At 39.1% G+C, this 24,193-nt stretch overlaps 1 long non-coding RNA gene across 5 annotated transcripts in view; it reads right to left on the bottom strand.

The window, feature by feature from the left end:
* The window catches only part of LOC123801481 (uncharacterized), a 124,528-nt gene that overhangs the window by 99,857 nt on the left and 478 nt on the right, over positions 1–24,193 (bottom strand). For 3 of the 5 annotated variants that reach the window (XR_015722522.1, XR_015722520.1, XR_015722521.1), the window contains exons 2-3: positions 20,772–20,859; positions 20,194–20,362 (exon numbers count right to left, since the gene is read on the bottom strand). This is a non-coding gene — a long non-coding RNA (uncharacterized LOC123801481). The remainder of the gene's footprint in view (positions 1–20,193; positions 20,363–20,771; positions 20,860–24,193) is intronic. The other 2 variants (XR_015722523.1, XR_006782246.2) reach the window with 1 other exon arrangement.

The following is a 24,193-nucleotide window of genomic DNA, read 5'->3' as shown; positions in this document are numbered from 1 at the left end:
TATATCATGCTAACACTAATCAAAAGAAAGCTGCCGTGCCTATCTTAAAATCAGACGAGGTAGATTTCAGAGCAATGAATATTACAGGAGATAAAGTGTGTAATAATAAAGGAGACAAGATAATGACTAAGAGAATATAAGAATCCTGAAATTTATGCATTCAAGCCACAGCTGATAGAACTACAAAGATAGGTAGAAAAATTCCCAGCAATAGTGAGACATGTCAATATCCTTCTCTCAAAAAGTGCTAGAACAAATAAACAGAAAATCAGTAAGACCAGGGAAGACCTGAACAATACTATCAGCCAAATCAACCTAACTGAATTCACTTATAGAACACTTCATGCCACAATTGGAAAATACACATTTTTTTTAAGTGTACATATAACATTTACCAGACAGACCACATTCTGGGCCATAAAACAGGTCTCGACACATTCTAAAGGATTTAGGTCATACAAAGTACATTCTCTGACCACAATGAAACATCAACAGCAGAAAGCTCTCTGCAAAAAACAAAAACAAAACAAAAAAAACCCTCAAATATTTGGAAATTAAATAACATACTTCTATTCCCATTTTAAAAGCACAGCAGTAATAGATAACTTGTACCTTCTTTAAATCAGTGTATTTCCCCAGAGTAGCAGGGAAAGCAGCCGTCATCAATATACAATATTTTATTAATCACTGAGGAGCAACTAATCTGGCTAAAACTACAGAGGCCCACTCAACCCTCCCACTCCATGTGTGTTCACCCCCAAGCAGGTGTGTGCTTCTTGGGGGAAGCAGGGCAGTTTTCTGTCAAAGGTGTCTTCCTGCTGGAGACATTACATTTCCAAAAGGCAGTCTGTGCTTCTCCCCTTATTTCTTTTCAATCAGAGCCGTCACTACCAATTATCAGCCTAGGAAAAAACTGACTAGTGTCCTGACCACTAGCAGCCTGGGCAGGAATAAGACCAAAGGTGTTCTATCATTTTATTATTCACAGGGCCAGAGCCATAAGCAGAAATTCATGTCCCAGAACTAAAGACTCCAGGACTAAAAAGCTGGTGTCTTGTGTGATAGCAAAACTGAAAATTCTATTGTTCAGGGGATCTATCTTTACTCTTGTTATTTATTTAACAACAATGTACTGAGCATTCCCCATGGACTGAGGCTTGTACTGGGCATTTCAAAGTGAACAGGCCACAGCCGCTGATGTGTGAAATCAGGTAGTTGAGAAATTTTAAAAGGATGTAGCAATTGTTACAGCAACATAAGTATGCTATAGGATGCTACAGGAACAGTAAGAACTTAGGATTGAAAGGGGGCACCTGGGTGGCTCAGTTGTTAAGCTTCTGCCTTCAGCTCAGGGTGTGATCCCAGCGGTCTGGGATCCAGCCCCACATCAGGCTCCTCTGGTAGGAGCCTGCTTCTTTCTCTCCCACTCCCCCTGCTTGTGTTCTCTCTCTTGCTGTTAAATAAATAATATCTTAAAAAAAAAAAAAAGAACTTAGGATTGAAAGAAATAATATCATCAGGAACAAAAATTAAGCTTGAGATAGCTATGTGTTCAGTGGCCTGTACAGCGATGAACACAGATTATTTAAGTGCTGAAATGATTCAAAATGCTATTACTCAATATAGGCTCTCTTCTGTTTTGTTGGTGGTGGTGGTGGTGGTTGGTGGAGTTTATTTCAATTCCTGAAATAAATGAGAACTCGTGTAGTGAAATCAAAAATTTGCACAGGTGAAAAGTTTCAGATCCCAATGAAAAATGTTCAGATCCCACTTTAATTAACAGTTTTAGAGATGGATTTCCCCTAAAATAATGTTAAAAATGCCCATACAACTATGTAGACCACAATCCAGGATTCCCAATCAGCCATTCTCTTTACAGGCTTCCAAACTGTGCTGTACATTAGAATCACCTGGGGAGTTTTAAATGATCCCAATGCCCAGATTTCACACCATCGCAATTAAATAAGAATGTTAGAGTGTGGGAGTTAGGCGTCAGTACATTTTAAAGATCGCAAGGTGATTCCAATGCATAGCAAAATTTGAGAACCATAGTACCGTAATTACTTCTTGGGACTCAATTTTGCAAATATTAAATGGTGCCAACATACACACAAGCTGCTGTTCTCATTTTCCTTCGAGTGCCTGACTTTAGGGAAACTTTCTTTTATATGTTATATATAGGTGGTAGAAGACATTCACAAATACTTTTGGGATAGGACGCATCATACGTGTTCTATTATGCATGTTGCATGATGCATGGAATTGATCTTCAGGGCCTCATGCTGGATGGGCCCAGAACCATTTTCTTTTTTTTATAATAATATTTTTTATGATATTATGTTTGTCACCATACAGTACATCCCTGGCTTTTTATGTAAAGTTCCATGATTCATTACTTGCGTATAATACCCAGTGCACCATGCAATATGTGTCCTCCTTACTACCCATCACCAGCTTATCCCATTCCCCCATCCCCCTCCCCTCTGTTTTCTAAAGAAGATCTGAGCTGGGGAGAATGTTCAGTTGGTCCATCACGATAACTCTTTATTGAGGCCCAATGTAATGGTGAAGATTTACCCAGCATAAGGGTGATGATTCATTGTGAAGTTTCAGAACACTGGACACAGAGAGGAGATCTTACAGGCTTTCAGAGAAGAAAGCAAGACAAAATAAACAGGCCCCATATGAAAAGGTCAGATATCAGAATATCCCTGCTTTCTTAATAGTAACACCGGTAGCCAGAAGATAACCGAGATGCGCACCATCTCAAAAATTTACTTTCTACACGCAATGTTCAGAAAGCCACTGGAAGAGATGCTTTACAAAAACAAGTAAGTAAACCAAGAAAGAGAATGACACATAACATAGGAAACAAGATTTCCAACACTAGAGAGAGGCAAAGGGAATATCTGCCACAATGGTGAAGGGAGAATTTGGATGACATCTGGCACCAACAGAAAGCAACAGGTCAAGACTAAAACAGATAAAAGGTTTCAGGAGAGACTTCTTTTGGAAGATAAGATGATAAACTACTTCATGCAGATGAATGTGTTGAGAGATTTAGACAAATGGTGAAGAATTTAGGGTTGAGTTAGTAATAAGTACATGGAAAACTCACCAAGCAAACAACAAGAACCTCATAATCTCTAGGAAAAACAAAAAGCTGTACAGGAGAGAAAAATAATCACAACTACTACATAGTTTGGATCTTAATAGCAAAAAGAATCAGAATAATTAAGCTCTGAATATTAATCCACTTAGAATTACAACATGACTATATTAGGATGAAGGGATCGGGTAAATTGGATGGAAGGGAAGGCAGGGGGAAGGAAGTAAGATAAATCCTCATCTTCAAGAGTGGGAAGTCAATAGGCAAATATCTAAAATTCAAAAATTTCATATTAAAAAGTATATAAGTATATTATTTAGAAGTATGGAAGGCAATATACCAAAATCAGCTAAAAGAGTTGAAAGTACCTGACATGGCAGGGGAGATATGTTGAAGATTGCTCTTTGCCTTGACAAATCTTATAATATCAGCGGGCTCTTTAAATCATATGCATGTAAAACTTGAATAAAAACTTAAAATTTAGGGGCGCCTGGGTGGCTCAGTCGTTAAGCGTCTGCCTTCGGCTCAGGGTGTGATCCCGGCGTTATGTGATCGAGCCCCACATCAGGCTCCTCCACGATGAGCCTGCTTCTTCCTCTCCCACTCCCCCTGCTTGTGTTCCCTCTCTCGCTGGCTGTCTCTCTGTCAAATAAATAAAATAAAATCTTTAAAAAAAAACTTAAAATTTAAAAACTTCTGAGGATTTTTATTTATTTGCCTGCTTTATAATGTTAAAGTGAACCACATCTACCACTCCTAAAAAACGATCACTATGATGTACATTTCTCATAAATATCTTGTGGAGTCGATTCCGATGGTAGAATTCCTGCTACAAGGTTGACACTGGCAAGCAACTTCCAACGAGAGGCCAATCACATATGGTTGGCTCTCATTTATATCTTTTATGAGGGTTCAACTTGAATACAGTTTTTATATATATTAAAATTAAAATTCCAGCATGAAGCCTCAATAATTTAGCTAGTCAATGATTTTGAGGGTCTGTGCGAATTGGCTAACTTTTTAAATCGCCATATATTGACTAATAGCCTATGTTATTAAGCCATACATAACTACAGCAATATAAAATATCGTAACCTCACAACATTATCGGTTCTTTTATTAGATTTATTAGATATATCCTATTACATGTTTTCTATTTAAAAAGCTTGTTAAGTGGGCCATCTGGGTGGCTCAGTTGGTTAAGCATCTGCCTTTGGCTCAGGTCATGATCTCAGGGTCCTGGGATGGAGTCCCACATCGGGCTCCCTGCTCAGTGGGGAGTCGGCTTCCCCCTCTTCCTCTGCCTGCTGCTCCCCCTGTTTGCGCTCTCTCTCTCTCTCTTTCCATGTCAAATAAATAAAATCTTTTTAAAAAATAAATAAATAATAAAATAAAATAAAAGCCTTATTAAAAATAGGCCATTACTACCTGTTGGGGAATACTCTGGTAAACAAATTTAAGGATCCACTAACAGGAAAGGGAAGGTGGAGGGGAGAGGAAACGAGAGGGTGAAGGTAAGGCGAAAGGCTGGACAACTTTGACACATCAGCCTGTACAACTGGCGCATGAATATGATCAATTTCACACGAAATACCAGGCTTCGTTCTCCTTGTAATTTACATCTACTTATCCCCATTCTTGCTGCTACATTTATAAGTCCTCTTTCCATTTTCAACCTTTGCATTTTCCCCATGTTCTGTTCTACCATCACATTAAAAGTCAGTCATATTTCAGTTAAAAATTTACCTTATTCAGCTTCACTCATTCTTCAGAACACTAAATTTTTTTTCTCCCTAAATTAACCTCCCTACTTGTTATAGTTTGCACACACACCCTTTTAAGAGGAAAAAGCCATAATTGCCACTTTCTGTCGCCTGCATTGTGTACGTTTCTTTTTTACTACCTTTCGGGCTCACTGAGCATCTCTCTCTAAATGTATAGGCTTCTTTCTTGTCAATTAAAACCAGCAGGAGTATCAGTGATCTGTCCTCGCTTATGCTGCAAAGTTATTTACTGAAAGGCCACTGTTAACTAGAATTTATCTAATAAGAACAATTTCACAAAGGAGGTTATATAGATATTTATTTAAACACACACAGATGAATAAGAAATGAAGCATTCGAAATTTTCTCCCTAATCCAAAAAAAAAAAAAAAAAGGTGAACAAAAGTTCCAGCTAAATCATCAAACTTCTTTTTTCTGTGCTAATTGACCACAAAGAGGATCCAAGACCCCGAATGACACCACGAAGGTAGCTTTACATGGCTTCAGTTGTACTCCAACAGACTATGAGATAAAGGAAAAATAGGAACTCATTAAATAAGAGACCAAAGCCCCTACTTCCTCACTGTGCTGAATGGTACCCTTAAATCCCATGAAAAGGGTAGGCAAACTGTACATGTGAATCATGCATTATCTTTCAAAGATGTATCATAGCCTTGACGATTTTATTAGATTCTCATTCCATTACTCTACATAGATTGAGAATTACTGGCAAAATATAAAAATAATTACACTGAGTATTAAAACTAATTTAAAATGTAACAGTAAGGGGGGCGCCTGGGTGGCACAGCGGTTAAGCGTCTGCCTTCAGCTCAGGGCGTGATCCCGGCGTTATGGGATCGAGCCCCACATCAGGCTCCTCTGCTATGAGCCTGTTTCTTCCTCTCCCACTCCCCCTGCTTGTGTTCCCTCTCTCGCTGGCTGTCTCTATCTCTGTCAAATAAATAAACAAAATCTTTAAAAAAAATAAATAAATAAAAAAAATAAAAAATAAAAAAAAATAAAATGTAACAGTAAGTTAAAATAGTCATCGTAGAGATGATACTAAATTGACCACAAAGGACAAAACCATTCTTAAAAAAGTATTTTAATAATGAAAATTGGTAATAAATATTTGATAAGTTGAACATAGATTTTACATACTTTTCTATAATTATGGTGTATTTCACCCCCAAAAAATTCTTTTTAAAAAACTATACATCCAGACAGAAAGAGAAACCTGTGTTTGCAGTCCCTGATTACATTTTAAAAGACTAGAAATTGAAAAAGAAAGGATTAGAGAAATAAAAGCACGATAAATGTGTTTCCACGCATGGGGATGAGTTTAAAGCGTGGTTTCATTCTTGATTTTATAAATCAAGAAGTGCATGTTTAATTATATATGTAACAAACAAAAATAAACATCATTTACTGAAATCATCACAAAAGATGAAAAAAAAAAAAACCCCAAAATATAGTGTGCATACAAAAGAGGACAAGGAGGAAGGCGGGGAGGGACCGAGGGAAAAGAGAGCAAAAGAAATGAGACTGGCCATGCTCACACACACACACACACACACACACACACACACACACACACACAGAGACTAAAAGAACTCTCTTCCTGGGACAAAGGGGAAATTAAAATTACTATTTACAAACTACATTCAAAACATATGGAATATGTTCAAAACTCTACTCAAAGAAGAAGTCTTAGATTTAACTACTTTCATTAGTTTAAAAGGAAGAAAATAAATAACAACTCAAAAAGGCAAGAAAAACAAAAGGAAACAACACCAAGAGGATCCTCGAGAAAAACAAAAGGAAAAAAAAAAAAAAAGGCCAAAGTTGCAGTTAATGAATGAGAAAGCAGAACATTTGTAGAACAGACAAAAAAAAAAAAAAAAAAAATCCAAATATGTCCTAGTTATTTGTGTTGTAAGAGGAAAATAAACAAAACGCTAAAATGAGGGAAAAAATGTGAATAAGAATGGAAGTTTTCTGTCACATATTTTTCTTTCACTTTTCTTCTTTCCTTCCCTTCTTTACTTTTTTCTTCTTTCTTCCTTCCTTCCTTCCTTCCTTCCTTCCTTCCTTCCTTCCTTCCTTCCTTCCTTCCTTTCCTTCCTTCCTTCCTTCCTTCCTTCCTTCCTTCCTTCCTTCCTTCCTTCCTTCCTTCCTTCCTTCTTTCGAAACCTTTACAAATGTAAAAAACCGTGCTTAGCTCCAGGACAGCACAAATGCAGGTCCCCTGGAGTGGCCCAGCAGCTGCAGTTTGCCAATCCCGGTTTGACCTATGAATTCAAGAATGGTTGAATATTAAGACATATATTAGTTTTACAAAAGGCGTCAGGGGAAAAAATAATTCTTTCATTAATACCAAGAATATCTTCAATAAAATCCATCAGCCATTTCTGTTGAACACTCTTCAGAAACTAGACCCAGAATGATAATTCATTAATGTGGAAAAAGATTCCCTCTCCTAAACCAAAAGCCAATTTCATACATAAACCCCTCAAGGATGGCTCTACAACCATTACTATTTTATAATATTTGGAAAGGGTAGCAAATACAAAAAGGAAGATGAAACAGAAATAATTATATTAATAGGAGGGAACAGAACACATGTCATGATCTGTGGACAATATAATTATATTCCTAGTCATCTGCAAGTTTATTTCAGAGTCTGTAGAGTTCTCTTCATTTTTGGAAACTTCTCCCCTTTTCTGGAAACTGTCCCCGTGCCCTACCATCATGTCCCGGTGGTCACTTAAAGAGTGTCCAGGTTAGTACAATGGACTCCACCGTCTGGCAACAGCTGACTGACGTAGGAAAACCCTTAGCCTGAGCTGGGCTAAGCAAAGCCCCTTCCACAGATGTTTGGACTTGACCCTGCCTTAGTCTTTCTCCGAATACCTAAACTGTGGTATGTGAAACCCTGAAGTCGGCGGTAGCCATACTTGACTGAGGAAAGAATGGTCTGCAGAGAGAAGAACAAAGAAGACAGACAGAGAGAAGTGAAGACAAAGAGTATTCTGATCACCTTCAGTCCATGGTTCCTGCGCATACCTGAGATGTTCTCTTGTTCTTAGACTCCATGGAGCATTCTTAAATCCTTACAGTACGTTTTCCTTTTTTTTATGCTAATTCAAATGCTATTTCTGTCACTTGCATCAGAAAATGTTTTAATTCGTGCACCTAGAAAGTTTCCGTGAATCAGCTGAAAAATATTCATTTCTTTTTTAAATTTTGAAATAATATCAAACTTACAAAAAGGCTGCAAGCACAGTACAAAAAACTTTTTTCCTAAGCCATTTGAGAATATTTGTAGTTACGATAATCCTCACCTCTGAATACAGTGGCAAATATTTCTTATAAACAAGGACATTTCCCAACATAAAAACAATATAACTGTAAAAACCTCCACCTCCCCACGACGCAGATATTGACCTTGCTCTACCAGCCTAGTAGTGGCTTTAGGATAGAATTTCCAGCAACAGAAGAGTCAGACCTATTAAATATTTTTTAAATATTAGAAAGATATCTGGATACAAGATGAATTAGACTTTTCTATATGAGTTGTTAATGGCATGTGATTTATCATTAGGGAATACAATTTGCAAGTATAAATTTCATAGAGATGGCTGCCAGAAAAAAAAAAAATGCTATTGCATGTCGGAAACTTTCTGCTCTGGTGTTTTTCTCACCGAAATAGTTTTATAACATAATTTTTGATATTTCAAATTTTCTTGGAAATTCATAAAAAATATTAAAACAGGGGGCACCTGGGTGGCTCAACTGGTTAAGTGTCTGACTCTGGATTTCAGCTCAGGTCATGATTTCCGGGTCTTAAAATAAGCCCCAAATCTGGCTTCATACTCAGTGTGGAGGATGCTTGAGATCCTCTCTCTCCCTCTCCCTTTGCCCCTCCCCCCACTCGTGTGTTCTCTCTAAATAAAATCGTAAATATATATATGCATATATATGTATGTGTGTATATATAAGCAGGAGTCATTATGCATAAATATTGATGCCTTTCCTAAATACCAGCAACGATCAGAAAACAACTCTAACTCAGATCTGACTTTTGAACTCCAAACCTATTTTTCCAACTCCCTATTTAATATAGTAATTTGTATTTCTTACAATCATTTTACACTTACTACATTCAAAATTAAACCTTTGATTTAAAATCTACCAAACATGTTTTCCATTCTCTCAGAATGCTCCCAACCCAGCCCTCAGTCTTCCTCAGCCCAGAAAAACGTAAAGCCAACCCTAACTCTTCCCCTTTCTTGACTTCCCCCAATAGCCCATCAACAACATTTCACTCCCAAAATACACCCCAAATCTGCCCACTTCGCTCCCCTCCGCTATTCTACCAGCCAGGTGCAACCATCTCCACGAACACCAAAAGGGTGGCCCCACTGGCTCTCCACCTCTATACTTTCTCTCTCTCCAACCAATCCTCTACACCAGAGTGATTTTTGTAACACGTAAATCAGGTTTTTCTCATTCATTAAATAAATGAAGAAACAGGAAGTTTTATAATTTAAAAAAATAGATCAAAAGCTACCTTTTTTTTTAGAGAGAGAGAAAATACCTAAAAATCTTGCTTGGGGTGCTTTCTAGAATATCTGAAGGAAGGATTCAGGCTATTCTTGCCACCACACTACCCCCTCGCCAGACCAGAATGTTTGCATGTTGACACCAACATGCATTGGATTCCAGTCTACTGCAGCCAGAGGGGCCTGACAGGTGCCAAAGGGAAAACTGAGAGACATAGTTATCTGCATGCAATTTATTGATATGAGGGAAACACAGTCCGTAGTCTGGTCAACAAAGGTAAAAACAAGATTTACAGGAAAGGGGGGGAGAACAGGACCAAAGATAACTGCAGTGGACAAGGTGAATCATACTTTACACTTTCCAATGAAAATAATTAGTTAGAAAATAGTAGTCAGTTTAAGTAATCTGTCCTTGAGCAAGTTGACCAGGGGATTTGAAAACAAATGTTGGTTTGTTCTGGGTTTTCCAAAAACTGAAGGCATTGAACTCTGCAATGTAAGTGACGGCTGCCCACGTCCTTCCTGAAGACCTCCATTCGATTAGGTCGGATCTCACCCATTCTCTCCATACAACTTCCCTGATATGACGATAATTTTAAACGTCACTTTAATATTTTGCAAAGAGTTGATTCAAAGATGGGTCTTTTAAGGCTAAGAGTTTTGCCCTCTGATTATATTTGCAGTAAGAATGCTTTCTTCTAATTAGACAAAGATCATACCATCCTGGAATACACCCTACTCTCCTTCAGCTGGAAGTCTGGTTACGCATTGACCTCCACCACGCCCGCACATTACCCATCTCCACCTCTGAAAGTCTGCTCAACTCTGATCTGCTCTCAGCTTCTCAGAACCCCTCCTCAGTTTTGAGGGATTCTCTTTCCCACTTCTCCTTGATTGCACCACGATGATAGCACAAATAACTGCCTGGACCTTCGACAGAAATCCACCTGAGCTTAGTGAAAACCTTAAAACCAGAAACGCTGCCAAGATGCAGATAAGGTGTGAAGCAGCTGGTTCCCTGGCAAAGCCCATGTGGGGGACTCCCTGCCACAGCCCAGTCCTGCAGCCCCTGCGACCAAAGTCAGCCATGGCTCTATGTCTTCACGGCAGCCCTGGAAAGGAGACGTTACCTCTCTGGCCCATTCCTACAAGACACAGGGCTTTCAGGGCTGCTTGCTAGTAGTTAAATCTGTGACTACCAAATTAACTTTCCAAGTGGACTTACCTAGTTATCTGAATCTCACAGCAGGCGGGAAGCTTGAGGCTGGAGGCACTGTGTTGTTCTCTTTGGTCTCTCTGAGTCCCAACCACAATTGGGTGCTCAAGAACTGTGGTTGAATCTAATTGTCTTAACTGCGACTTAACACCTCCATTCAGAAGTCTAATACTCACTTTTATAGCAGTTGTATCACATTATATTTTTATATAATTATTACATTATCTTAAGAGGCATATTACCCAAGACGAAACACTCTTCATTCCCACCACACTCAACTGTTCCTGTCCTAGGCTTTAACTGTTATCTGAATTGTACCACCAAATCAAGCCAAATGCCTAGAATTTATCCATAATTCTTATCTTTCCTTCATCTCCCATATCCATCCATTCATCCTAAGGCCCTTTATGTTCTCCCTCCAAAATACATATCAAATCGAACTACTTCTCTTCATCTTTTCTGCTCCATTTGGTTCAGGTTTATTTCTTATCTGAACTACCACATTGACCCCCTAACTACTCTTTCCCTCCTTGATCCATTTTCCAACACTACAGCTGGACTGGTCTTTATAAAACATCCTCCTACTTAAAATTTCCAATGACTTCTCTTGAATTTTAGGATAAAATCTGAAATCTGAACATAACCTACAAGGTCCTAAATGCTTTGTCATCTCCTACTTTCCTCTTTGACTTTGTCTGTTCTCCAGTCCCTTGCCAGATTCACACCACATGAGTCTTTCCTCTGTTCCTTGAATTTCCCAAGTTTCTTCCTGCCTCAGGGCCTTGAAACTTGTTTCCTCTGCTCAGAACATTCTTCCCTCAGATATTCACACGTGTAGCTTCTTGCCAGGGTTTCAACTCAAACCTGACCTCCTCCGAGAAGTCTTTTTGTCAAACTCCTTTCTAGCACCTTTTAAAATCAGTATCCTGTTTGGGGTGCCTTGTTAGCTCAGTCAATAGAACATGTGACTCCTAATCCCAGGGTTGTGAGTTTGACCTCCATGTTAGGTGTAGAGATTATTTTAAAAAAAATAAAATCAGTACCCTGTTTTATTTCCTACACAATACCTGAAAATTTTTTTTATTTTTCTGCCTGTTGTCTTTTGCTTCCCTCCACTAGAATATGAACTCTATGAAAGCAAGACCCTATCTGTCTGGTTTACCACCATCTCCCTGGTGCCTAGGACAGGCCTGGTATACGATAATTCTTCAATAAGCATCTCTTGAAGATATAATGGAATAAATTCCAATTTTCAATATCTGTGATTCATCAAAAAAACTTAACATATTTCTGTGGAAATTTTCAATAAAAAGGAACAAAGTTATCCAGAATATCTGGAATATATCCAGAATATATGTTTTTAAACGGTCTTAAAATCAACAATTAGAAATTAATATGAACTCAGGGTACCTGGGTGGCTCAGTCAGTTAAGAATCTGCCGTCGGCTCAGGTCATGATCCCAGGGTTCTGGGATCAAGCCCCGCATTGGGCTCCCTGTTCGGTGGGGAGCCTGCTTCTCCCTCTCCCTCTGCTGCCACTCTCCCTGCTCATGCTCTCTCTCTCTGTCAAATGAATAAATAAAATCTTTAAAAAAAATAATTTAATAGAATTCAAAAAATATAGTAGCAAGAGACAAGTTGATCCTCACTCCTGAAAATTAATAAAAGTGAGTACAAACTTTAAGAAATCATTGCCTTGAAATCCACAATTAAGGATTTAAAAAGCTACAATTAAGATTTGTGAACTTTGGTTTATCTGTCACTACTTTATTTGAGTTAAGAAGGAATTTATTGTCGTTAAATACCCAGCATCAGCAACAGAAAACAGCCCATGGATCATCTCATATCTTAGCTACTATTTCTCTTTAAAAATACACGCTTTTACGGAGTGCTTATTCCCTTGAATATATTACATAGTAGAATTCCCTGAAAGATGCTTAACTTTCGCACTCTCTACCTTCTACGGAGTTCTTAAAGATCCAGAGTGCATAGCGTAGTGTATATGCTACAACAGTGCCTACTACTGATCTAAAAGCCTGCTATTTGCCATGCAGGGTGGGCTTTGACTCCTAAATGAAAGTAGATAAAAATCTTCTGAAGATCGAGTATCTTTCCCCAGTTGTCATGTATCCACATTCTTGCCACATTCCGAAGGCCTTCCCTGACCACCCCCACCCACAGTGGCTGCTCCCACCTCCAACTCTTCAGTCTGTCTGTTCAAATTGTTCCTTACTGCTTGCTGAAACACATAACAAGCACGTTGTGTAAACAAATATTTACTCAGCCTCATGGTGTAACTGGAAAGTGAGGCCACCAGAACAAGATTTAAAGAAGCACAGTTGTACAAGAATGTTCATTATCTGTAGTGTCAGGGCAAAGAGACAAATAGGGGCTGAAACCCAGCCAGCCCAATTTCCCAAGCCAGGTGCTGCCTAAACTATGTGTTCATGGGGCTGCATATGCCCAACTGACTTATCCCTTCTATTTCAAATAAAAATGTGCTATGTGGATTAATATTGACCTTGTTCTTCTTCTTAAGAGAAGAAAAACAAGATTCTTCAACTCTCCTAAGACCTGTAAAACAAGGAGGTGGTCTCTCCTCTTAGACAAAACTTTTATTTTTTTCATTGAAAAGAGATGGAAATTGCAGGATATGCGTGGTCAGAGACTGGCCCAAAGGGTTTTTATGGTCCCTTCATTCCCAAACAGATGCAGTGCTGGGAAAAATTCAGATATTGCCTATCTTGCTCCTTCGGTCGTCTGGATGGTCCTCACTCCTCATTTAACTGAAGATTGATGACCAAGGGAGCACCATGTTTTCCAGCTGAATGTCTTTATCCTGTTGGGACATCCTCCAAAGCAGGGAGTTACTCATAGTCTTTTGACTTGCTCTGGGACATAAGTTATGGACCAGTGGTGATCATTATCATAACTCAGGTGATTCAACCAAACCTCTCTTAACTCAATTGGTTCAACAATTGAGCTGTTTTCTAGTATAATTGCTTTCTAGTCTTATTTTTCTGTAGAAAATGGAAAGCTAACTCATACAATTTATAAACCAAGAGTATTCTTTTCCCAGAAAATTTGCAGAAATTACCTATTCTCCCCACTTACTACAACATAGAACTTATCGTTTAGGAAAGACAGTCACAAAATATTTGGAGATCCTTGGTTAAAAATAATCAACAACTGGGTATATACTTAAAAGAATTGAACACAGAGTACACCTGTGTTCCTAACAACATTATTCACAATAGCCAACAGGTGGAAGCAACCCAAGTGTTCATCGATAGAGGAATGGATAATCAAAGTGTGGTATACACATTCAATGGAATATTGCTCAGCCTTAAAAAGGAAGAAAACTCTGACACAGGCAACAACATGGATAAACCTCAAAGACATTATGCTGAGTGAACTAACCCTTTTGCAAAAAGACAAGCACTGTATGATTCCACTCATATGAGGTCCCTAGAGTAGTCAAATTTAGAGACAGAAAGTAGAAGAGTGGTTGCCAGGGGCTGCGGGGAGGAAGGAATGAGAAGTTATTATTTAATGGGTACAGAGTTTGAGTTTTGCCAGATGAAAAGGGTTTTGGAGATTGGATGCACAATAACGTAAATGTACTTAACAGCATTGAACTGCTCACCTAAAATGGTTAAGAAGATAAATTTTATGTTATGTGTATTTTATCACAATTTTTAAAAACAATAATAATTGCAATCCATGAATTTCATGTTTCCTTTAAGAAAATAAAAATCTGAAAATATTAGTGTTGGATGGTCTTAGACCCTTAGATATATTTTCCTCAGAGTTTTCCTCACACCCCTCTAATCTGTAATCCCTTTCCATTCATATCAATTCATTTATCTAAATTCAATTTAGCATCGATTAAATTCATTGGATTAAACAGTAAGGTATTTGATCTTTTTTTTTTTTAAGATTTTATTTATTTATTTGACAGAGAGAGAGACAGCCAGCGAGAGAGGGAACAGAGCAGGGGAGTGGGAGAGGAAGAAGCAGGCTCATAGCGGAGGAGCCTGATGTGGGGCTCAATCCCATAACGCCGGGATGACGCCCTGAGCCGAAGGCAGGCGCTTAACCGCTGTGCCACCCAGGCGCCCCAGGTATTTGATCTTTTAACACAATATTTGTATTTTCTGGCTTTTTAAAAAAATGTATTGCTCAGCAGAAACTCTGTGTGCTTTCACAATAATCATTTCCTTGGTTCTCTGATCGCTGTGGGAGTGATCAGCAGAGAGATCACCATGGTTCAGAATTTGAGCTTCCGGATCAGAAAGTCACTTACTGACTCTCAGATTTGGGGCAAGCTATTTAGACTCTCTTTGCTTCTAATTCTTTATCTGTAAAATAACAAAAATAATTGTACCTATCCCTAAGGTAATTTCAGATAATACATGTGGTACATTGTGTCTTATTAATATTGTTGAACTTAAGAGTTACTGAACTCTTATCGATGCTGTTGTTGTTATGGCAGAGAGGGCCCTGAGATCCTTCCTCCCTGGTGTGTGACTTCCTGGATTTGTTCTGCTGCAGCCTCACTCTCCCTTCTCTGTATCAACAGAAAGAGTGGAGATCGCCATTGCCTAGCTTCTCCTCCACAAACCTGTCACTCCACAGGTACCCAGGGCTCGACATGAAAGCCTCAGCCCCACTGCAACAGAGTTCTCTGCTACTGCCTGACACAAAAAAAATGTCTGCTAAAGGAAGGACTGAAGAATGAGTGAATGAATGAACCAATCAATCAATCAACTTTCCAGCCTTGCTAAATGTTGCCAATATCTTAATGAAGCAGGTGAGCATGACAGATGAATGGCAGTTTATGTTAATGAATGCTTTGTCTGAACTTCCTGTGATTGACAGCAATACTCTAAGACATGAATTTCATCTGACCTGGGTACCTGTGAAGTGTCTGTAAAATACAGAATTAGATTTATGAGGGTTGCCTGCAATTATAATTGGGCTGAAAATGTTGGGAAGTGTGGAATGTGCACTACATTTCTGGTCCATGAAATTCCACAGATACTTGGAATGAAGAGCGTTCTTCAAGATAATAATCACATTGTAATGAAGTATTACACTGGCTGGCCTGGAACTGTGAATTTTCTATCAATGAATCCACTCGCTTCAATTTAATTCAAATTGTCCAGCATGACTGAAGACATTGCTGAGGGAAGAATTAATGGTCCTAATCTAATCATCACTATTAGTAGCCTAGCTGAGGGCCCAAGACATACCTTTGACATGGCACTTTCAAATGCAGGACTGCCCAAGGCAGGACTGAGCCATGAGGGTAGAGTTGCCCATCAGACAAGCAGGAGTGCCAAGGCGTCAGAGACAGAGAAAATCCAAGAGGTCAAATGCAAGAGACCAAACCCATAGGCAGTGCATAATAAAACCAATAGGATCAATAATTTAAAGCACTCACTATTACCTTCCTCCATGAGGTAAAAGTGAATACGTCTGAAATGAAAATAAAGATAGGTGTTGTCAGCAGAAAAAGAGAAACTAGTCAAATGAGCCAAATAGAAATTGAGAATGAAAAAAATAGAATGTCTGGGGCACCTGGGTGGCTCAGTCAGGATGAGAGTCCAACTCCTGGTTTTGGCTCAGTTCATGATCTCAGAGTCCTGGGATAGAGCCCTGCATGGAGCTCTGCACTCAGCGGGGAGTCTGCCTTCCCTCTCCCTCGCCCCTCCCCCCACTCGCACACTCTCTCATGAATAAATAAATAAATCTTGAAAAAAACAGAAAAAATAGAATGTCCGAAAGAAAAACATTTACTAGGTAGTCTCAATAACAACAGAGATGACAGAGAGAAGAATCAGTAAAGTTGAAAACAGATCAATAGAAATGATCCAGGGGTGCCTGGGTGACTTAGTTGGTTAAGCATCTGACTCTTGGTTTTGGCTAAGGTCATGATCTCATGGGTCATGGGATCAAGCCCCAAGTAGGGCTCCATGCTCAGTGGTGAATCTGCTTGAAGACTCTCTGTCTCAGCCCCTCCCTCCACTCCTGTGTGCCATCTCTCTCTAAAATAAATAAACAAATCTTTAAAGAAAATAGAGATGATCCAATCTGAAGAAGAGACAGAAAAAGGATTAAAAAATAAACAGTCACAGGGACCTATGGGATAATATCAATATCACCGGAGTCCCTAAAGAAGAGGAGAGAGATATTGTGACAGACAAAATATTTGAAGAAATAATTACTAAAAACTCCTCAACTTTGGTAAAGATATAAATTTATAAATTCAAAAAGTTCAGTTAGCCACAAACTAAATAAACTCAAAGAACACCATACTTACACACATCAAAACCAAACTGCTGAAAACAAAGATAAAGAAAAGTCTTGAAAGCAGTCATAACAAAATGATGCATTACATAAAGATGAACAACAATTCAAACACAGTCACTGTAATTACTAAGGATGCCTCATCAGAAATGATAAAGGCAGTGGAGTAACATCTTGAAAGTGCCGAAAGAAATGTCAACTCAAAATTCTATAATCAGTGAAAATACCCTCCAGAAATAAAAGTAACATAAGGTTATTCTTGATGAAGAAAAATAGAGAATTCATTGCCAATATATCTGCTGTAATAGAAATTGCTGAAGGAATTAAGGCTGAAGGAAAATGTTCCCAGAGGGAAACTTGGAACTTTAGGAATAAAAGAAAAACAATGGCAGTGATAAATGTCTGGTTAAATGATATTTTTCTTTTTTAAGTTCTCTGAAATACGTATAAAGGTTGAAAGCAAAAATTCAGCATTGTCTGGGAGGTGTAAATGCGATACATATGACGACCATGAGATAAAGGGGGGAAGATAAAAGTGACCTATATGGTTACAAGTCCTACATTTTACCTGAAGCTATGAAATATGATCTCTAAGGAGATGGAAAACTTAGTCATGTATATTATAATCCCTACAGCAACCACTGGAAAAAAACACAAACAGATACAGTCAAAAAAACTAATAGATAAATTAAAATGGAATACTCAGAGGAAGACAGGAAGAGGTAACAGAAGAACAAAAAACACAGGAGACAAATAGAAAAATATCAAAGTGGTAGGCCTAATTCAACCATATCAGTTATCACATTAATTGTAAATATTTAAAAACACCGTTAAAAAAAAGATCATCAGATTGGATTTAAATAAAAAACAACTGTATTCTAAAAAAAACCACAACCCAACTATATTCTACCTATAAGAAACCTACTTAAACTATGATGATATACATATGTTAAAAGGATGAAAATAAACCACACAAACCCCGATCAAAAGAAAGCTGTATTGTTTATACTAATACCAAATAAATTAGATTTCAGATCAAGGAAAATTACCGAGTTATCAGGGATAAAAAGGGACAATACATAATGATGGGCAATTCATCAAGGAGACATACCATCATCAATTTGTATGCAACTAACAACAAAGCATGAAGCAAAAACTGATAGGACTAAGTAGAGAAACAGACAAGCTCACAAATATACTTTGTTACATCAACATACCATCATCAATTTGTATGCAACTAACAACAAAGCATGAAGCAAAAACTGATAGGACTAAGTAGAGAAACAGACAAGCTCACAAATATATTTTGTTACATCAACATACCTCCCTTAGTCATCTATAGAACAAGTAGACAGAAAATCAGTGTCATTTAAAGAATATCTACCAGACAACAACAGAATACACACTCTTTTCTAAGACACATGGAACATTCACCAAAATAGAGCATACGCTGGGCTTTAAGACAAACTTATTTAAAATGAATTTAAAAGAATTGAATTCATACAAAGTTTGCTCTTGGACCATAATGGAATTAAACTCCATGGCATGTGTTCTTCATCGGCTCCCAGAGTGCCCGGGTTGAGTTTCAGTTGCCCACAGAACTCATTTGCTTGATTAAGTCACCCTTTATTGGCTGCTTTTGCTTTTCTGTCTCACTTCCCTAATCCCACACCAATGTTTCCTGGGATCACTTCCAAATAAACTCCTTTCTGGAGGTCTGCTTCTGGAAGCCCAAGCTAACACAGCTGCATATACAGTCAAGTTTCATTATTTGTGGACGTGAGATTTTCTAAAGTCACAGCAAACACTGAATTAGCAAATACTGAACCACATTGCTCCAAGGGAAAATACAGTTAGGTGCCTGTGAGCCTCTGGTTACGACATTTTCATCAACTAATCAGTACATAACCTTGTTATATGCATGTTTCTGTTTAAAGACAACTTATTTAGTATGCACTGAAACTTTCTGTAAGATGGAACTCATGCCAACAGCACTAGTACTCGTGTCTAAATGAAGCTTATCAGGCACACGTATTTTCCCCGTAAGACACATCACAGCCTTCTCGCAGTTAGATATGCTAGACAGCACTTCAGCACTACACTCAGAGGCCATTTTAAACAGCAGATCAACACCACCACCGACAATACACGGACACACGCGCACACACACACAAATGTGGAAAACAAGATACTAAATAGACCATGAAAAGGACATTCGTTTACAGTATGAGAGCTGGAACAAGAAGGCGGAGAGAACATCACCTGGCTCACCCTAGCTGGGAACACGCATGTAGGGAAACGCCAATGTTCTGATGTTCTGCACATATCTGTGAATAACTGTGAAAGACCCAGGAGTATTGATTTTGAGGTTACAAGTAAATTTTAGTAAGTAAGTGAATTCTCAAGTACAAAGTGTGAGAATAATGAGGATTGTGTCTTCTTAAAGTCACCACCAGTTGGGTGGTTTATGGATAGAACTTTTAATTTAATTCTTCCTTATACAGAAAGGAGAGGCCAGATCAACCTTTGCCAGTCTACAAGGATGTCATCTGGTTCCCCAACCAGGGATGCCATTCTCTGACCTCTTTCTTTTTTCTTTTTCTTTTTTTTTTAATTTTTATTAATTTATTTGACAGAGACAGCCAGCGAGAGAGGGAACACAAGCAGGGGGAGTGGGAGAGCAAGAAGCAGGCTCCCAGCAGAGGAGCCTGATGTGGGGCTCGATCCCAGAACGCCGGGATCACGCCCTGAGCCGAAGGCAGACGCTTAACAACTACGCCATCCAGGCGCCCCCTCTGACCTCTTTCTGAGCCCTGGAATCGGAGTAAATTATTTAACGTCGTGCTGAATGCATCGCTGATGATTCTTTTTGTGACTCCCCTTGGCTCATTTTTTATTATAGCCATCGTTCTTGTTCTTTTCTATGCATTTGGATAGGCTATCAGTTAAACTTTGGTGTGAACAAGAAAAACTGGGAATTACTCTGGAAACAACAGCCATTTCCCACATGGTAATATCTATTGGTTCCAATCATTCTCAGAGCAGAATACCTGAGGGAGATTTCTTTGCATGAGAAAAGGGGCTGAAAGGTAATCCTCCAGCACAACCGGTTTAATGTTTGTGCAACACACACACACATAAAGGTGGATAAAATAGATGTGGGTGAATGAACAAATCATTCAAGCATAGGGCACTCAGGCAGAGGTGATACAGTGAGTCAAATGTTTACCTCTGAGAGGCGCCTGGGTGGCTCAGTCATTAAGCATCTGCCTTCGGCTCAGGGCGTGATCCCAGAGTCCTGGGATCGAGCCCTACGTCGAGCTCCCTGCTCCATTGGGAAGCCTGCTTCTTCCTCTCCCACTCCCCCTGCTTGCGTTCCCTCTCTTCGCTGGCTGTCTCTGTCAAATAAATAAATAAAATCTTAAAAAAAAAATAAAGTAGTATGTTCTATTGTTTAAAAAAAATGTTTACCTCTAAAATGTCTTTCTTCTCTGAAAAGACAAATAATGTGCAAAAGCACAGAAGATTCCAGAATATTATTTTTAATATCATATATTTATCATATATTTTAATAACATATAAGACTGTATAGGAAGATGATACAAAGCCTACGTAGAAACAAAAGAGGATTAATTTGGTAAAGAAAACATAACAGCAGAGGTTTAACTGATCGCAAGCAATGTCATAGAAGTCAAGCAAGAAATAGTTATGATATGGAGCACAGAACATGAACTAATGGTCTTTAATGACTAATTGAAGAAAATATATTTCCAACCCCCCCCCGAAATTTATAGATTTAAATAATACCTTAGTTTCCTTGACCCCACATTTTCTAGTTTGTTTTAATCCAGGAACCTGGCCATAGTCAAATTCCTTCTCCTGGAGCTACCACTCCCTGAAAAAGAAATAGTTCAAAGCACAAAAACATTGATGTTAATTCCTTCTGACAACTTAATAAAAACATAGAAATTTACTCACAATGTATTATCAAAGGTGGAAAAACATGGCCTCGATAGACACTTTCAATAGCCCATCCATCGTTCGACACACATTTACGGACTATGTTGTGTCAAGCAGCGTGTCAGGAGAGAGGACCTGGGGTTTCCTGTATGTGGAATTCTTCTCAGTGTGTGCCCTTGGGTGAGTAATGAGACAAATTACTAACCACACACACAGGCGCTATGAGAAAGAGAAATAAGGGGGTTACAGGAGCTCAAAAGGAGAGAATACACCCAATGGAGGGTCAGAGGTAACTTCATGGATAAGATGATTATATGACGATTCAGAGAAACAGAGCATCCCAAATTCATCTGAAATGGAAGGTTCAAGTGTGGGGTTGGTGAGAGATAAACTAGACTGGTAGGCAAGGGCCACACGTTGAGGGCCTATAGGTCAGGCAAAGTTTGAATTTTTTCAGAAGACAAAGGGGAACCACCACATGATATTCAATCATGAGGGGAGACTGGGGAGAATGACGAGTGTAGTGTCAGGTTTACAATTTAGGGAGACCAGTTAGGAAGCAGATTGAGAACGGGCTGCAGATGTGGGGCTGAGGTCAGCAAACCTGGTAAGTGGCTGTTATGGTAACCTTAGTAATGATAATCCAAACACGATGAGGGCCTGAATTAAGACACTGAGAGAGGAGAAAGGGAAAGAAGTGAAGAAATACTGATGAGTCAGAGTCACTGGGGTTTGGCAACGATAGAAGTGAGGTATCAGTGGGACAGAGGGATTTCCAGATGTTTCCAGGCTCCTAGCACGCAGTTAATGGGACAATGGTACCAAACACAGTTCCTCATGACTGAATGTGACGGCCTTCTTGTATGTCATACAGAAACTGATGGCTTCAAAATCAGAAATAAAAATAATCATTATGACTGACAGAAGACTCACAAACGGTAGATTGTACTCTGTGATCTTAAAAAATAAACATGTTTAAGATAAAAATGGCCCACCACTGAGCACAGCCCTGTGCAGTGGACATCCTGGCTCCAAGAGTCATTATAGCAGGACACAGGTGCTCCTCCTGGGCACCTGTGACCTCCAGGGCAGTCGGGGGTTCTCTGTACACAGAACAGCATCAAACTCCCTTCTAGGCAAACCCCTGCCCTACAATCAATGTTCTAAACTAGGACCTGATCAGATAGGACATTCCCCTTCCAAGGCCTTCTTCCTAAGCACTAGGAAAACCTGATCATATAACAGAGTGGAGATTAGAACTTTGGATGAGGACTTGACTCGGCTTCTGCATTTCTTACTCTTATCTAGAAGCATCACACCCTGAGCAGAGAGTGGGAGTATATGATTGTACTAAGAACTGGAAAACCACACATACCAGTTATACCTTCAATAGCTTTCCCCTACTCTCAACACAAAATCCAAACAATTTAGTGTGTATACAGTGATCTTCGTGCTCAGATGGGGCATCTAACCAGCCGTTCCCTTTAGCTGAGAACTGTTCTCTCTACCCATAGGGCCATTGTAATCATGTTTAAATGGCATGGCCTGAACTTCTAGTAACAATTTAATAGACCAAAGGTGGATCCAAGATGAACTGTCAGGAATGTCTGCCTTCTCAATCATCTCCCCTCACTCATTCACTGGCATTTAATGGTCTTTAGTAAATACAACTAGCAGAGATGCCAATGATTTGTCCAACAGGGGAAAAAAAAATCACCCCAGAGTTTATGGTTTTATTGCTCTGTAAGACATTAACAAATTTTGTATTTAACCTTGCAATCTATTCCAGCATTCTTTTTTTATACTAACTACATAAACCAGCTTTTCAAATTGTTTTTTTTTTACCATCCTGTTGGTTCCCTAATTAACGAGTTAAGTAAACCTCTGACAAATGCTCCTTCTATATTTTTTAAATTATACTTTGGCAAAGATAGCTAATTTCCCAATCCCAGCTTTTTGTGTGAAATATAGTAGGCCTACGCATGAGAGGAGTTCACTTGTATTATGAAAGGTTTCACAATCCAAATATGCTCACTATTAAGGGACTTCTTAAAAATACTAATATTTCTTTGAGAGTTGTTTCATCTTCTGGAGTCCAGAGAATTTCCCAGTATTTCTGCAGTTTCTGACTAGTGTATTTCTGTCGCCTTTGAGGGTCACCTAAGTCAGCCCAGGAAAAGATCCAGGTCTTTGACAGACAGCTCAGCCTACCAGCCACCACCTTGTACTACCTGAAGTTTTAGAATAATTCCAAACTATTCTACGCTGGCCTTCCGCCTCACCCCCACCTGCACTATTACCCACATCTGCCCGATGAGGCACAAATACTAATGGGCCATCAGCATGAAATAATAAAACTACTGGGGCCTTCAACACTGAGCTCTGAGTTGACACAGGATTCTGACCACTTCCAAGTCTCAAGCCTTTGGGTAAGCCACCTAACTAATCTTTCTTGACCTCTGTTTCCACAATGGCAAAATGGAGCAACACCACTTTTCCTACAGGAATACAGAAAGAATTATGGGGCGCCTGGGTGGGACAGCGGTTGAGCGTCTGCCTTCGGCTCAGGGCGTGATCCCAGCGTTATGGGATCGAGCCCCACATCAGGCTCCTCTGCTGGGAGCCTGCTTCTTCCTCTCCCACTCCCCCTGCTTGTGTTCCCTCTCTCGCTGGCTGTCTCTATCTCTGTCGAATAAATAAAATCTTAAAAAGAAAAGAAAAGAAAAGAAAAGAAAAGAAAAGAAAAGAAAAGAAAAGAAAGAACTACAATTAGCCTGGCCCACTACATATAAGTAATCCCGTGTGAGTTTCAAAATTTGGCCCCAGGCTTACTCGTGAATCCAGTACCAAGCCATCTGACATATAGAAAAGAGCTCTGATGGGATGCAGAAAGGGAAATGTTTTCAAAGGCAGAAAGGGAGAAGAAAAAAGGAAATTATTAGCAAAGAATGCATTGTTTTTGGCAAGGTCACCCTCCTAAGAGGACAGAGGGGTTTATCAGTAAATTTCCTGTTATCTGGTTAAAGGTTACATGGGGGAGGGGATTATGAAACAAATTTGGTTAGGTATTAAGTCTTAGCTTGCTGACTCTGGGGCCTTACCATAAGTGACTGTTTCACACCTGTGGTTTTCTTTTCAGCCCAGTTTAAAGCAGTTATTTTTTTATTCTTGAACTGGAGGAGGTGACGGCCAAAGGCCCTCCCAACTCTTAAGAATTCTTTCCCAAAGAAAATACTTTGTTAAAGGCTTTGGCAGAACTCAAAAATATC

This window comes from Ursus americanus, chromosome 32 (assembly GCF_024610735.1).
Source record: "Ursus americanus isolate L20-20 chromosome 32, mUrsAme1.1.p, whole genome shotgun sequence".
Lineage (NCBI taxonomy): Eukaryota > Metazoa > Chordata > Mammalia > Carnivora > Ursidae > Ursus > Ursus americanus.
This window is presented reverse-complemented; position numbering and strand designations above follow the sequence as displayed.